The 8,875-nt window shown below is 42.4% G+C and overlaps 1 pseudogene; it reads left to right on the top strand.

Annotated features, from left to right (window-relative positions):
- Positions 1–6,108: 6,108 nt before the first annotated feature.
- Positions 6,109–6,921, top strand: LOC116740253 (annotated as a pseudogene).
- The last annotated feature ends 1,954 nt before the right edge of the window (positions 6,922–8,875 follow it).

Genomic DNA, 8,875 nt, shown 5'->3' with positions numbered 1-8,875 from the left:
GCACTGTTGGTAGGAATGTAAATTGATAGAGCCACTATGGAGAACAGTATGGAGGTTCCTTAAAAAACTACAAATAGGGCTTTCCTGGTGGCACAGTGGTTGAGAGTCCGCCTGCCGATGCAGGGGACATGGGTTCGTGTCCCGGTCTGGGAAGATCCCACATGCCGCGGAGCAGCTGGGCCCGTGAGCCATGGCCGCTAAGCCTGCGCATCCAGAGCCTGTGCTCCACAACCAGAGAGGCCACAACAGTGAGAGGCCCACATACCGCAAAAAAAAAACTATAGATAGAACTACCATATGATCCAGCAATCCCACTACTGGGCATATACCCTCAGAAAAACATAATTCAAAAAGAGACATGTGCCACAGTGTTCATTACAGCTCTATTTACAACAGCCAGGACATGGAAGCAACCTAAGTGTCCATCAACAGATGAATGGATAAAGATGTGGCACATATATACAATGGAATATTACTCAGCCATAAAAAGAAATGAAATTGAGTAATTCATAGTGAGGTGGCTGGACCTACAGTCTGTCATACAGAGTGAAGTAAGTCAGAAAGAGAAAAACAAATACCATATGCTAACACATATATATGGAATCTAAAGAAAATAAAAAAGGTTCTGAAGAACCTAGAGGCAGGACAGGAATAAAGATGCAGACATAGAGATGGACTTGAGGATATGGGAGGAGGAAGGGAAAGCTGTGACAAAGTGACAGAGTGGCATGGACATATATATACTACCAAATGTAAAATAGATAGCTAGTGGGAAGCAGCCACATAGCACAGGGAGATCAGCTCCACGCTTTGTGACCACCTAGAGGGGTGGGTTCGGGAGGGTGGGAGGGAGACGCAAGAGGGAGGAGATATGGGGATATATGTATATGTATAGCTGATTCACTTTGTTATTCAGCAGAAACTAACACACCATTGTAAAGCAATTATACTTCAATAAAGATGTTTAAAAAAAAAAAAAAAAACTCCTTGCCCACGCCTAGAGATGTAACCTTTTCTACAGGTAGCATTCTAACTTAGAGTATCTTTGTATTTCCACCAGTCTCAATATGTCTATTTAAAGTATCCTTGCTACCCAAAACTCACATTCTATATGGAATTGTTAGTAATGAGAGACCCAGACCGTTGTTCTCCATGATCTAACGTCTCCAATCATACTGGAGCTCTGACCTTGCACTCTTCTAAATGTTTGACTGTTTCCCTGAGCTTGGGGCCCATGAGTAGACATCAGCGGATCCACGAACATGTTACATTCTATGAAACTGTGTGTGAACTTGTGTATGTATGTGAGTGTGTGTTTCTGAGAGGAGGAGGGTGCATAGCTTTCGGTGGGGTCTCAGAGTACATTCTTAACCTTCACCCCAAAAAAGGGCAAGAAACAGTGCCCAAAGGAAGAATTCCTTCTTCAGCGCGCACCTAGCTCAACAGTACAGGTACTCCTTCTGTCCTCTCAACATCTCTAAGGAGAATGTAGGCAAAGCTCATCTTGGTCCCTCTTTACATCCCCCTTCTGTTTCTTCTCTTCCCTGCACTTTCTCGTCCACCTTGAAGCATCCTTGGCCCTCTATGAATCACATACAGGTGCTCTCTGTTGAACGTATCCCCTCATGGGTGTTAACTACAGAATATATTAGCTCTCCCAGCACTCTTTTGCTCTACATTTAAGAACAAACAAAAAAGTCAGAGAGTTTACACCCAAGGAATAAATCTGATAGAATTTCAGACACTGTGGTCTCTAAATTGAAATTACTTCAGGGTCCCTCCAAGCGCCTTTCCAATCTCACCCGTAGGCAACAATATTATGCTGCTTACAGGTGTGGCTGATTCTAGACAAACCATTTTCTTAAACCACAAGAAGTCTCCAAAAGGGCACAATTCTAGTTCACCGGGAGAAAAATCAGCCAAACTTGTTGAGAGAGCAAATAAGGGCTGGCTGATTTTCACATTAATTTATATTCTGATCACATAGCCTTATCTCTAAATTGTATAATGTCTCTTTAATAACCTTGAACTATACAAGAATCTATACCAGTGCCCTCTCTACAAAGAGAAAAAAGTAGGGTACGGCTGAAGTTGCTTATCTTGCTTTTACTAAAACACAGAAGAGCATCTTTTAGAAGAAAGTGCAGGCAGGGGAGTGCTGTGCGCTTTCTTGGCTTGCACTGCACTTCTCCCAGCCCAGAGCAGCCTTTAGAGTCTGTGTCAGCTCACGTGTACAGACATCATCTTCTTCTCCTGGAGAGGACAATGTAGCCAGTTATCTGTTGATGGTTCTAAGAGAAATATATGTGTCTAATGAAACTGCTTAAATGAGCCTAGAAAGAAGGACCATTTTAGACCATTGCTGCAGTTTCTATGGGTTTCCTGTGACACTCCCCAAACCTAATCATCTTCCATCTTTTGCCCACTTTTCTGAGCAAGGGTGGGTGTATGTGTTTCTCTGTTCCATTATCATTAATGGGAATTGGGAGCACTTAAGAGGAGCCAAGCCTTTCCCTAGAGATGTAATTTTGTGCATTAAGATATTAAAACATGAGAGGATACACATTGATACATAGTGGATTCATGTGATTGGCTCCATTAACACTAATAGGAACGAGGTCCCCGTCTCCCGGCTGCGCTGATGGGGCAGATAGAAAAACCCTTGCACCTCAGGAGGCCCAGGCTTGCTGACCAACCTCACTCTTGTGTGTATTTTCCTTTGTTTTCAAATCCAGCTGAATATATATGGCAGAGGCCCCTGATTGAATATAGATACAGGGTCTTCACCCTGCCAGTGGGTAGTCTATGGGGGATGGCTTTAAATGAATGCATGAGACTGATTCCATAAGCCACATATAAACATCAGTCCAATCAATGTATGGTCACATGCTTCAAAGAATAGACAAAGCAAATTAGGGATATCAGTTTTCCAAGAAAGGAGATGCAAAATCCTGAAACTCAAAGATATCTGCATGCTGCAGACTCACGCTTACGCCTGCTACCCAGGGGACCAGCCGTTCCCTGATGGGCTCACCATCCACATCATTCCACTCGAAGCCTCACCTGCCTTCCCTCCTTTAGGGTCCAAATGTGGTACTTAATTGCCTTTCCTTTGATGTTTTATCTCCGTCATACTTTCTGATATTCTCTCTCCTCTGAATGTTTTGTGTATGTCATATATACTCAATAACAAAATTCCATCCCCTCCCAAGCATAAAGTTAAGAGGAGATACAACATTATAAGGAAAAAGACAGCATGGTCAAATTATTCACCAAGAGCCATAAGTCAGAAGGAATACAGGTCAAGGATCCAAGTGAAAGTAAGAATAACATGTAGCAATTAAAGCCATGGAGTTGGATATTCCTGGGTTCTAGTCAAATGTTTAATGTGTGATCTCAATCAAGTCATTTAACCTGTCCTGTTTCCACATCTGTTAAAATTAAAAAATCAAGTATACCTTGCAGGATGGCAAAGCTTTGGATTGGCAATCTGTGGCCACCATAATGCGTCATAAAAAACATGCCCCAAACTCCAATGACTTACAATAGTAAACATATTTTTGCTGATGGATCTGTGGTCTGGCTGTATGGTTCTGAAGATCTGGCATGGCTGACATCGGCCCAGCTTGCTCTATGTGTCCTTGATGAGTTGGTTACTCAGGTCTGGCTGGTCTAGGATGGCCCCAGCTGGGATGGCTCATCTGAGCTCCCTGTGCCTTCTCCTTATCCAGCTGTGCCCCCTATGCTTGTTCTGGGGACAGGGGTCTGAGAAAGAGAGAGGGTGGTACACAGAGCCCCTAAGGCCTCAGAGTGGTTACACAGTCATTCCATTGCATGTTATAGGTTTAAGCAAGCCACATGGCCAAATTCAAAGCCAAGGGCTCAGGAAATAAACTCCACCTCGTGAAAACAGGCATTGCAACAGGACCATATTGCAAAGGCTGTAGCAAAGGAGGAGTAGAGGATTGTGGCCATTTTGCAGTCTGTCTTTCACAAGGCCAAATAAATCAGTTGTTAAAAGGCTTAGCAATGCCAGCACACAGCAAACTGCTCAGTAGAATACACCTATTGTTAAACCCATGACAAACATAATGTCAATCCTACTTATTAATTATGAATTGTATAGTATTTTATCTGACACATGTTATATGTGTCTTCAGATTCCTTGGTACCGACCTCTCCCATATTCTCTAAGACACTTGCTCTGTCTTAGTTTATTGTAAAAATGACCCGACTCTGCTCAGACCTCTGTGGCCCAACTACAAGTCACTTACCCCAGGAATGTCAGGCCCTCCACCTAGCTGAGCTTTTGGTTTGTCCCATGACATCTGGACTAATGAGAAAGACCACACTGTGGGGTCCGAGGTCTGTCACTCTGAGGGGCTGAAAAGCCATTGGATAATAAGCCTGGATGTGTGGGGGAGCCAGTCCCCTAAGGGGTCACCTTTGACCAGTGGAAAATAGGACACAAAAAGGAGCAGGCAAATAAATGTCCTCCCCTCATCCTTTCCCATGGACTATTCCACAGGCATAGTCTTTATAAATCTGGTACAGAGGACATTGCCTGGGGCTGAGCAAAGCACATCTGCCAGTCAAACATACTATATCTGTTCACAGATCCTCAGGAAGTAATGACTAGTACAGCACCTGCCATCTTGAGTTCCTTCCTTCCCCGCCTCACTTTCTCTGTCTTCAGTCTCACTGTCCTGGGTTTTCCAACTCCCAAAGAAAGCTTTGACATTTAATCCTTGCCTCAGGCTCTGTTTCCAGGTAACTCTGGCTAAAATAAGTACATTTTTTTATATATCTTGTGCATATATTACACATCTAAGTTACATATGAATCCATTTAAGATCATCAATGTACCAATATTCATCTAATGACTGGAGTTTATAGGCGTAACTTCTATATAATTTACACTTGTGTTCAGTGTACTGATGAGGAGAATTCATATGCTTTTTGTGATGAAGTGATATGACTGCTTCTGGAACAGCTCAGAAAACAGGCACAAGAGGCAGGCATTGGGAGGAAAAACAAATCTCTCTAGTGCCACAGGTTAGTGCTGGTTTCAAGTTGGATCTGAGTCATGCGGCTGTAGATGTCTGCAGAGCAGGTTGAATGGGTGTGGGGGCTTCCTCCTTGTTCTCAGGTGTAGAAGAGCTGACACAAACTCTCAAGTCTGCTCTGGGCTGCAGAAGTGCAGTGCGTGCTAAGAAAAGTGCCCGCCACTCCCCTGCCTGCACTTTCTTCTAAAAGATGCTCGTCTACATTTTTAGAAAAGTAAGATAAGCAATTCTGGCTGCAACCTACCCTTTTCCTCTTTGTCGAGAGCACACTGATATAGATTCCTGTATGGTCTGAGTTTACAGACATAATTATACAATTTAGAGATAAGGCTGTGTGATCAGAATACAATTAACGTGAAAATCAGCCAACCCTTATTACTCTCTCAACAAGTTTGCCTGATTTTTCTCCTGTTGTACTAGAATCATGTCCTTTGGGCAACTTCCTTTAGTTTAAGAAAATGGTTTGTCTAGAATCAGCAGCATAATATTGTCACTTCCAGGTGAGATTGGAAAGGTGTTGGGAGGGACCCTGCAAGTAATTTCAATCTAGAGACCACAGTGTCTGAAATTCTATCAGATTTATTCCTTGGTGTAAACCCTCACTCTTTCTTTTTGAATGCAAGGAAAGCTGGCCAAGCTGTACACAACCTGAAGACAAAGTCTGGAGTCCAGAGAAACTAAGTGTTTTAATCTCATCGAGTCTGCATTTCCCAAGTAGACCCCAGTTGTTCTCCTTCCATACCTGCCTTTAATATCCCTCCTTCCATATCCCTCTCTTCCCTATGTTGTGACACAATGTCTAAATCATTTCTCCAAATGGAGAAATAAGAAGGAAAAAAAAAAAGAGAAAGAAGAGACATGAGAACGTTGCTCCTCTCTCTGCCCTCTGCTATGTGAGAATATAAGAGAAGATGGCCATCTGCAAACAGGAAGTGAGCCCCTCACAGACACAATATCTGCTAGCATCTTGATCTTGGACTTCCCAGGACTCCAGAACTGTGAGAAATAAATGTTTGTTGTTTATAAATAAAAAACCAGCACCATGGTGGTCGGGAAAGAACAAGGCCTTACGAAGGCGGTATAAAAGGGAGCCAAGAAGAAAGTGGTTGATCCATTTTCTAAGAAAGATGGTATGATGTGAAAAACACCAGCTATGTTCAATATAAAAAATATGGGAAAACACTAGTCACGAGAACTCAAGGAACCAAAATCGCATCTGATGGCCTCAAGGGTCGTGTGTTTGAAGTGAGCCTTGCTGATCTGCAGAATGATGAAGTTGCATTTAGAAAATTCAAGCTTATTACTGAGGATGTTCAGGGAAAAAACTGCCTGACTAATTTCCATGGCATGGATCTTACCCGTGACAAAATGTGCTCCATGGTCAAAAAATGGCAGACCATGATTGAAGCTCACGTGATGTCAAGACTACCGATGGTTATTTGCTTCGTCTCTTCTGTGTCTTACTAAAAAACGTCTCTTCTGGGTTTTACTAAAAAATGCAACAATCAGATTCGGAAGACCTCTTATGCCCAGCACCAGCAGGTCCGCCAGATCCGTAAGAAGATGATGGAAATCATGACCGAGAGGTGCAGACAAATGACTTGAAAGAGGTGGTCAATAAATTGATTCCAGACAGCATTGGAAAAGACATAGAAAAGGCCTGCCAATCTATTTATCCACTCCATGATGTCTTTGTTAGAAAAGTAAAAATGCTGAAGAAGCCCAAGTTTGAATTGGGAAAACTCATGGAGCTACATGGTGAAGGTAGTAGTTCTGGAAAAGCTACTGGGACGAGACAGGTGCTAAAGTTGAACGAGCTGATGGATATGAGCCACCAGTCCAGGAATCTGTTTAAAATCAGACTTTCAATGGTGACAAATAAAGACCTCAATTTGTGAATTTTAATTCTGATCACTCTTTTTAAATAATCTGAAAATAGTCAGGTGTTCTGATTTGATAGTAATGCGGTGAATTTTTCTGACCTTTTGTGTGGATTTTATTCACTGCTCTTAGTTACTAAGTAGCTGAGAAAGGGTAGTGATCTGTTTTCAACTGGAATGGTTGGATGTGTTAGAGATGGTGAATAAAAGGAAACACTTCTTTAAAAAAAAATAAATAAAATAAAAATAAGAAAAACAAAACTGAGATGCCAGAAATGGACTAACGGGAGGAAGTTTTGCTCCCTCCTCCCACGATTCCCAGATCCTGCTGACTCTTGTAAGAGATGCTCAGAGAGCCTCAATATCTTGAATATCTGATAAGAGAGTTGTTCTGGAGTTGAAGGTAGTGGGGTGGGGTGGGCATATCAGAGTCATGATCCTGTGCCGCTATCTGTCTAGTTATCCCTTAGTTGGTGTGACCTCAGTTTATTGGGAGACACTATATGGTGGCATTTAGAGCAGGGCTTTGACAAGGAGCCAGACCTGAGTTAATACGTGGGTTGTCACCCTAACTAAACTTGTGACCTTGAGTAAGTTGTATCATCCACCTTCCCTGGGTCTTGTAATTGGTAATATAATCCTCTTGGGCTAAGGTCTTTGGCCAGCTCCCCATAATATGAGAACTCAGGTGCAAGTACTTTTCTAAGGACTCGTGCTCAGGAGAGGCTGGTGAGTGAGGAAAGCTGGTCGAAGGAAAGAAGCCAAACAAGTAGGGAGAAAGTTCAGGTAAATTCCTAACATCAGCCAGCTCCCAAGGGAAGCTTTGGAGTATGAATTACACTCCACAGAGCTTGTGCCACCTCAAAGCAAATGAGCTGAGCTTTCATATTTCAAGACCAATCAGAAAGGCTTGCCTCTTCATCTATAAAATGAGAATCATATCTACATTACTGGGCTATTTGAATTCTACACTGTAAGTGAGTAAAACACTTGGCCAAGTGCCTGGTGCAAGGAAAGAACATGACATGTGGTGAGTTGTTCATAATAATGATCGTCATCATTATTGAAGAAATGAGCAAACTGCTTACGAGTCACATATCCGGCCACAGGAGAGCCTTGAAAGAGGACATGTGCTTGATCCTTTCCCTTGAGGCTCCCTGAGGAGTCACAGAAACTCTAGGCTGTGTGTTTACACTCTGGGTTATTGGTACCCAAGTGTCTTCTTCTGCATGGTTCTAATTCTAAACCAATTAGGATTAAAGTGAAGAGTAAAAATGAAATGATTCTGTCATGTGTTTGTCAGAGTTGTTCTGAAAATCTGAATATAAAAGATCAGACAATTCAAAAGGTCTTCATCTATGTGGATGCATTCACATGGAAGCCAAGTTGAATTGGAAATATTCACATTGACCAGTGTCATATTTTTGTTTGAAAGAGTTTTGTCATCTCCCATTAGGTCTCTAAAACACACCTAGTATGTGGTAAAATGGAAATATATAGTGTGAATGAACCATATTATTTTTTGAAAATATTCAGCAATTTTCCATCTTTCTTCCTCCTCATTCTGTGCACTTTGCTTCTAATAAAGAGGCACTCCGTGGCTCTTATTGGAAGAATATTCTCAAGTTACTAAAGACATTTTTCCTGCACACCCAGAGCCAGGAGGGCTGGGAGTTTACATCTTCCAGGCTGAACGTTAATAACTGTTTGGCACTGAACCATGAAATGCCAGTTCCCTTGTCCTGAGGTAGGGTGAACTGTGGAGCTCCCCTTGGGTCAGGCGGAGCTGAGAATTTGCCCTGAAATTTCTCCATCATCACTCAGCTACTTCCTGTCCCACGTCTACCTTTCCTTACTCCTTCATCAGTCTTTTTGGGGACAATTCCATAATAAATCACTTCTAAGTGAATCTTTGTCTAAGGGTTAACT

Source organism: Phocoena sinus, chromosome 15 (genome assembly GCF_008692025.1).
Source record: "Phocoena sinus isolate mPhoSin1 chromosome 15, mPhoSin1.pri, whole genome shotgun sequence".
Lineage (NCBI taxonomy): Eukaryota > Metazoa > Chordata > Mammalia > Artiodactyla > Phocoenidae > Phocoena > Phocoena sinus.
This window is presented reverse-complemented; position numbering and strand designations above follow the sequence as displayed.